The following is an 8,735-nucleotide window of genomic DNA, read 5'->3' as shown; positions in this document are numbered from 1 at the left end:
CTAGTGCCAGGCAGGGCTCTGTTGTGGCTTCACTTCTCCAGCTGGCGGCTCCGCCTTCCCTTCTGGGGTCATCCGCATATCGTGGGCTTCTGTCACAGCGATAGCCAGCTGCTGTGCTCGAGTGGCTTGGTAGGCTGTGTTGCCCTGGCGTTTTGCCCGCGTTCGCTGGCGTACACGCCAGTCGCACCTCGCTGCGGCGAGTGGCATTCTCCAGCCTAGTGTAGCCATTTCTGTCTGGCGTGTTGCCCACAGTGTGCGGTTCACACGGCCAGCAGGGCTCCTGTTGTTGATCGAGTGGGGTGGCTTCTCGGCTCTGACCGCAGCTTAAGCGGCCGCCGCTGCTGCTCCTGTTGCTGCTGCTGCCCACTGCCCGCCTTTGTTTCACGGACTTAGATGGCCAGCACGGGGACTTTGTGTCTGACCTCGAATGTCTCATTGCAAGTTCACTCTTGAGGCTCCTCTGTCTACAGACAAGCACGTGGTGACGGTGCTGGGGGTGGACCTTCGGATCATCGCCTTGCTCAGCCCTCCACTTACGCAGGCTAGGCCTGTCCACCGTCATGCCGCTCGGAGACGCTTTCCGATCAAACTATAACCGGTGTCATGTCCGCACAGCTGTTTTATACGTAAACTGTGGGGTGTAGCCGGGCGTGCCGGAGTGTCTTAAAGAAATATCCACATGCCACGACCAAGGGGGGGTCGTACCCCGTACATATGGAATACGTAACGGTGTGGAGAGATAGTTTCTCACTAAGAGAACCAAGGTTACACCATAACCGACCAGTTTTGCCCAATTGGAAAAATTCCAATGGATTCTACATAAGCCATACATTTAAATATGTAAGTACCTAAGTACCAAGTACTTAGGCAGATATAGAATGCCAGGAGCAAAACCCAACTACTCCTTTTCAACAAAAATGTACACATCTTCACACAGAGCACAGACACGTGTAGAAAGACCAAGAACAAAAAACACCACTCAAGTCCTTCAACGACATCCATACTTTATGTCAGTCTGCCCCAGGGCAGCTGTGGCTACAACTGTAGCTTGCCTCCACCAGTGTGTGAATGTGAGAGTGAATGTATAATGGAATTGTAAAGCGCTTTGGGTGCCTTGAAAAGCGCTATATAAATCCAATCCATTATTATTATAAACAGTATTGCAATATTTAGGAGATATGGCCAATTATTGCAAATCTAGAATAGCAACACCCAGCAGCAACAAATTGATCTGCAGGTACCAGTTGGGTGTTCTGTTGTTCCGTCTTACTCACATATATTTGGAAAAAAAAATGCATGTAGTTGTGACAACCAGCTTACTTGTATGCAGTACCATACCATTACTGGTCAAATTACCAGTAAAATTTCGGACAAATGGCACAACAAAAATAAAGAGAAAATTCTTCTAACCTTAAGTTCAGTTGACAATATAAAACAGCTACTCAAAGACTGGTTAATTTAAATTAAAATGCTTTTAATTACAGTGTTTACGTGCTTTTAGTTGTTTATCAGTTGGTGTCAAGGCTCTGTGTGCGGGCAGGCAGAGATGAGGATCCAAATGCAGGACTCGGAAAATGGAATGTAACTCAAAAAACCTCAGCTTTATTGCTGGCAGGAAAACAAACATAAAGTGAGGACGGAACACTGAGACCAAGAACACACAGGCATAAACTGATGGTACGACGCGACACTGAGCATGGGAAAACACAGGGCTTATATACACAGGGTAGTAACGGGGAAATCGGCAACAGGAGGGAGACACAGCTGGGAGAGATCAGGGCTAACGAGACAGGGGGAACAAAGCTGCACATACTAACATCAGACAGGAACAAGAACCTTCAAAGTAAAACAGGAAACAAAACACACTTTACTAAGACACAGACTAGACAGAGACAGACTTGACACTGACCAAAGGCTACTAAATGATAATCATAATCACAACAGTATCAGATCATAAATCATAATATAGAAAAACACCAAGATAACTGAAACACCAAGTACCAGAGAAACATAAAGGAAAATCCATGATGCAAAAGTACCAAAACATAATGAACTCAAAATACTGGGTCCAACGGACCCAGAACCGTGACAGTTGGAATATTTTAGCTTTTGCTCTACTATTTTAGATATATCATTGGTTGTAAAATGTTAAAGATTAATGTCAAAAATTATTCCTATTACCTTATATAATAAGAAGTGGTAAATTAGCTGTTGTCAGTACACAAGTTAGCATCATATACAGCGGGGAAAATAAGTATTTGACACATCAGCATTTTTATCAGTAAGGGGATTTCCAAGTGGACTATTGACACAACATTTCCACCAGATGTTGCCATCAAGCCAAATATTGAAGTCATACAATCAAATCAGAACATATAAGTATACAAGTTAAACCATAATAAATAAAGTGAAATGACACAGGGAATAAGTATTGAACACACTTTATTCAATACTTTGTAGAAAAGCCTTTGTTGGTGATTACAGCTTCTAGACGCCTCTTGTATGGATAGACCAGTCGTCTGCATTGCTCAGGAGTGATTCTGGCCCATTCTTCCACACAAACGGTCTTTAAATCTTGAAGGTTCCTTGGGCCTCTTTTATGAACTTTAATCTTCAGTTCTCTCCATAGATTTTCTATGGGATTTAGGTCAGGTGATTGACTGGGCCATTCAAGCAACTTGATTTTCTTTCTTTGAAACCACTTCATTGTTTCCTTGGCCTTGTGTTTGGGATCATTGTCTTGCTGAAATGTCCACCCTCTTTTCATCTTTAGCTTCCTGGTAGATGGCAGCAGATTTTTATCCAGAATGTCCCGGTACATCTCTCCATTCATCCTGCCTTCAATAATATGAAGTCTGCCAGTACCCCTTGCTGAAAAGCAGCCCCAAACCATGATGCTTCCACCCCCAAACTTGACTGTTGGTATGGTGTTCTTGGGGTGGTGAGCAGTGCCATTTCTTCTCCAAACATGGTGTGTAGAATGACTGCCAAAAAGTTCAATTTTGCTTTCATCTGACCATACTATAGTCGTCCAATAATCCACAGGCTTCTCCAAATGCTGTTGCGCAAATTTTAACCGAGCCTTGACATGCTTTTTGTTCAGCAATGGAGTCTTGCGTGGTGAGCGTGCATGGATGCCATGGCGGTTCAGTGCATTGCTTATAGTTTTCTTTGAAACAACAGTACCTGCTGATGCAAGGTCTTCCTGAAGTTCTGTCCGAGTGGTTCTTGGCTCTTGGAGAACCCTCCTGATTATTCTTTGGACTCCTCGGACAGGGATCTTGCGTGGAGCACCTGATCGTGGCAGGTTTATGGTGAACTGATGCACTTTCCATTTCCGGATAATGGCCCCCACAGTGCTCACAGGAACATTCAGCATTCTGGAAATGCACCTATAACCATTCCCATCAAAATGCTTTTCAACGATAAGATTACGAAGATCTTGAGAGAGTTCTTTGCTTTTACCCATCATGAAGTCTTTCCTGTGTGCCTTCTGGGTAATGAGGAGCCTTTATAGGCCATCAATTAGGACTAAAGCAGCTGATATCAATTAGTACTGATAGGGGACAGGATTTCTCTATCAATACTGACAGATTTCAGGTGATCTCCTGGCTTTCTATGTCATTTTGCCCCTTGTTATCTCCATGTATTCAATACTTATTCCCTGTGTCATTTCACTTTATTTATTGTGGTTTAACTTGTATACTTATATGTTCTGATTTGTTTGTATGACGTCAATATTTGGCTTGATGGCAACATCTGGTGGAAATGTTGTGTCAATGGTCCACTTGGAAATCCCCTTACTGATAAAAATGCTGATGTGTCAAATACTTATTTTCCCCGCTGTAGAGTTAATTATAATGAATAGTTCTGTATTTCCATATAATGCCGAACATGAATATGATATTTACAGTACAGTCCATTCCAGTGCACTAACAAAGGAACATCCAGCCTTAAAATTACCATGAAAAAGTACTGAACACTACTTTTTCATGGTAATTGTAAGGCTCTCTGATATAAGATGAAGATTCTGAACTTACATGCTTCACAAATATAGCATGCACTTTATGAGCATTATTATTGGACTGCATTACATACTTGAAGCAGAGTGCATTAGTGTAGTTGCTCCATGGTTTTAGTGTTTGGTATCAGTGGAGTGTTGGCATTTTTAAAAGCGGGAGGTCAGTTTCAGCTCAGTTTACTGTAGTGATTGTAATTTGTCAGTCATTTAATAACAATCAACAATACAAAACCTAACAACTAAGAAGAAAGCTTGCTAGTGTTTGAAGACTGTCACATCAGATAAACACGGCATATAGCAACATCCAATCATTTGTAAAACAAATCATCCTAGCAAGATTAGCACTATCATTGCTCATATAAGTGATGAAGAGTGATGAAAAGCAACACATTTTGCTGTTACCTTTGTGACGGAGGTTTGTGTCTGGGTTTGAACTGGTAGAAACAAGATAAGAAACAGATAACAGAACTCTTGTTACTGTTGGCTCCTGCCCTAATCAGTTCTGTTGCAGTTAGACAGCTGTATCTAGCAGAATCTTTCTATTAAAAATGTAGTACCAACATAAAGAAGCATGGTTCTGTTCGTAGTCACTTTTCTATTCACTGTAAACACAACAAAGGAAGAGAGGTCAGCAGTGAAGTGCTTCCAGCTACTCTGTTATTAGTCTTTAGAAAGGCTTCCAAGAGAGGCTGGCATTCAACCATGAGCTCCCGACCATTATTTCAATCCATTACTCTAAATCATTTGGTGATCCTTTATGCAACATTATTTCTGTTACATTAAGGCACAATGTGAAATACTGAAGTTCTCAAAGACAGTTTAGACCAAAGTATCAAATACAGACTTAAACATGCGTCAGGTTTGCTTCATTGCTTGGCAACATATGGCTAAATAATTGCATACATACATACAACTTTAAAAAAAAAAAAAAAAAAAAGACATCCATCCAACATATATATATATATTTTTTTTTTTTTGCCTTGTAATGAGTTGTTAAGAGAGGTACGAAAGAGATAACTTATACACTTGTCAGGTTACTTCTATCAAATTATCCACCATTTCACAAATATGCAAATATATGTATCAGGACACAGTTTTTACTTATTTCCCTTTTAAATAGAAAATTACAGTTTGGACCAAGGGATCTTGAGATCATTTAAATTGTTAATCTTGTGAAACTTTGGTTGGGTCAGCTAGGTTTGGGAGCCAGTGAGCTAATTAGTTTCACTTGAACTAACTGCGAAAGTGAAAATACTTACTGATGACTCATGAATATTAACTATCTGATAAGATATCATTTATTAGTAAAATTCAGTCTTTGTGCTTAATCTTTTGTATTAGCAACAGCTGAAAGCCAATGTACTGCAGCAGAATTAACCCAACATATTTTTGGTGGAGGGACAAATTAGAGCCCCAGAAAGAAACATGCCTAGGTTTTGACCCGGGGACCCTCTTACTGTGAAGTAACGGTTCTTAGCATTATGAGCGACTGCGATTTTTTTTCAGTGTTCATATACCTGTGGGTGTCTGCCATGGACCAAGCATGATTATTTCTCTCCATTGAAATCTCTAGGCATTCTTATAACACTCAAATTTTTCATGAGAGTCTAAAGATGCTATAGATTTCCACCCCCAGCACTCATAAGAATTCACATAAAACATATAGGGAGGCATTGCACTACTTCTTTATAGTGGGAGAGCTGAAGAAATGGGCAAATGTGGTTATCTCCCCATAAGATTCAATCAGAAACACCAGAGCCTGCACAGCTCATCTCACCTTCATTTTACTCATGTGGAGTCAGTTAGAGATATTAGTCCTCTTGGCATACATTCAGAAAAAGCAGCAATCCCTGTGAAGAGGATATTATAATCAGATTGGCCAAAACATGCAGAAACATCGTGGCTGCCCATTAAATCCAAACCAGATAAATTTTGCTCCATTCTATCGTACACGTTTATGAGAAAATCTTCTTCTGTTACTACATATATTGCCTTTTCATATGATATAGTTGTAGCTGGGTTGCAGTTGCATCCTGTACAAACACAATAACAGGATTTTGTGATCATTTATCTCATCACTGATTAGATTCTCTTGTCTCAAAGCAAGACAAAAACAGATAGATAAATAAATAAATACATTTTTTCATAAAAGCTCATCTATGTCGGAACCCAGATTGTCAAAGATATGAATGTTAATAATGTAGCATTCCCCACTGCTCTTGTCACTGTTAATATTCATGGTTACAAATGCAGCCTTCAAAAGGACATTGTGTTTTATTAGATATTTGGATATGTTTGTGCTTAAAATATTTTGGGATCATAAAAACAACAATATTAATTACAAAGTGCTTCACACATGCTGTAAATATCACTTCACATTTATTTTAAATACTCCATGTAAATAGTGGACTTGCATTATTATATGTTTTTCATTTGCATTTTAACAGATGCTTTATGTTAAAATAAAAGGTATTTGCCCTGGAATAAAATTAAATTACCAAACAATACAGTTATGCACCACTGTACTACAATTAAAATAAAATTACACAACAGTATTGTTATTATTTTGGTCTCATTGTGTCATTCTATTTGAAAAATAAATTTATATATAACGTGATAAAATTTACATTCAATATAATTTAATATATGTTTAATGTTCTAATATGAAATGAAATGGTAGTAGCTTTATTTAAATGATAGACAGTGTGGTTGAATAACACGAATTATAGAATGATGGAATTTAGTTTTATAATCACGTCTCTTAAATAGAAAACGGCCGCTCCTTTAGAACCAAAACTAACAAACAAACAAACAAACAAAAAAAAGAACATTTAGCAATTAAACTAAAACCTAAACTAAGAATCATATTGAATCCTTCTGTTGCTGCAAACACCTCGAACAATTTGGCCACAGGAAATCTGTGTGACAATCCAGGCAAAAAGGGTCAGGTTAATAGTGAAACTACTACCCAGGAAAAGGGATGGTACCTGCAGCCTACTCAGGTTACACAGGTGGTCCAGCTCCTCCAGGATGGCACATCTGTGCATAAAATTGCAGCTACACTATGGAGGCACTCACTGAACCTGAAACTGAGGTTGCATTTGGCACTAGCTCAACAAAATTGGACAACAGAAGAACAGGAAAATGTTCTGTGGTTTGATGAATCTCAGCTGTACAGCAGCATGTAACATGTAATTTTGTAGGGGATATTTTCCTTACACACTTTTAACCAACTGAGCATCGTTTAAGCACCACAGCCTTCCTTTGCTGATGACATCCATCCATCCTTTATTACCACAGTGTACTAATGGTCTAATGGCTGCTTCCAACATGATAATGCATCATGTTATAAACCTGCACTTATGAACTTAAACACCATTATGAAACATCAAAATTGGCCACGCCGCCAAAGACCTCACTTTTAACAAAAACTCAAATCTACCATTACAAAGGTCTTTAGATTTGAATGCTGTCAACCTGGTGATAGGTTTGTAGCTTGAACCCATCCGCTGGAACGTTGAAGGCAATATAATTACACTGCAAAGCAAGACACAAGTAGGCAAGCTTCTTCATGTTTCTCGTGCACGGGAGAGAACCGGACAGGCACCGTTCCTTCGCTTGACCCCAGTTGCTCTCGTCCGTTCTCCCGTACCACTGTTCTTTTATTGAGGTTACATGAATATGCATAAGTTCATTAACATATGACGTCTACATACACACAAAGAGTACCTTGCCTGTGTGTGTGTGTGTGTGTGTGTGTGTGTGTGTGTGTGTGTGTGTGTGTGTGCGTGCGTGTGGACTGCTGATCAAAGGGTCAAACATCCTTGGTCAGGAAGAGGGTAGCCTCCCCCTCCCCCTAGATGGTTCATCCTAGATAACACGGTGAGGAAGTCCTGCAGTTCATCTAAACAAAGAGCACTTAGACTAGAACAGACGCAACTACGTTAATCCTACCATAAAACAATAAGACACGGTATGACCTCTCATGCTCCCAAAGTGCTGTCTAATACACACAAAGTTTGCAGACTATCAAGGATCAAAACCTCTACCAATCTACAACTAATTACAAAACTCTAAGCATATATAAGTAAATATTTCTAAGCATAAATGACAATCAACAATACAAATCTAACACCTGGCTTTGTGACTCTGTAGGAGTTTTTAAAGTGTAATGCCCAAAGATAATGGAAAATGCTTTTCCCTTTTTTTCCCCATTGTTTTTTTTTTCAGCTCTGCAATATTGTTTGACACTTCACTAAGACAGTCTGTGGCCACAAAGTCTCCTTCAAGTGCAAATACTTCATTCCTCTGTCCTCTGATTTTCCATTGAGCAGTCAAACAATATTGCAAAGCTTTTAGAATTCAGTACATTGAACTGGTTGACACAAGACCACCCACTGCAGCACAAACAGCTCTCCAGCCAAGAGCGCAGAAGTCATTAGAAATGCTGTGTATTATTCATGCACACACTCCCAGCATCTGCCCAAATACACATTTTCTGGGGAGTGTGTGGAAAACCCGTCTTGCGACATAGATACTTGACACAGAGCCTGATTTTAGTTAGCATTGAGACTTTATTTAACATTCACACTGAGGCTCACAGCATCATCTAGGAACACTTACTGTAGGATTAAATGATCATTCAGGGCTCTCTATGCACATTCACTTAACAGGATTTACATTGATAAAACAGCAGTGAGGGTGATAGATGACA

This window comes from Aulonocara sp. 'chitande type north' Nkhata Bay, linkage group LG6 (genome assembly GCF_057382095.1).
Source record: "Aulonocara sp. 'chitande type north' Nkhata Bay isolate Kocher_YH1m ecotype deep benthic linkage group LG6, A_spYH_male_GT1.1, whole genome shotgun sequence".
Taxonomy (NCBI): domain Eukaryota; kingdom Metazoa; phylum Chordata; class Actinopteri; order Cichliformes; family Cichlidae; genus Aulonocara; species Aulonocara sp. 'chitande type north' Nkhata Bay.
Note: the sequence above shows the minus strand (reverse complement) of the source record.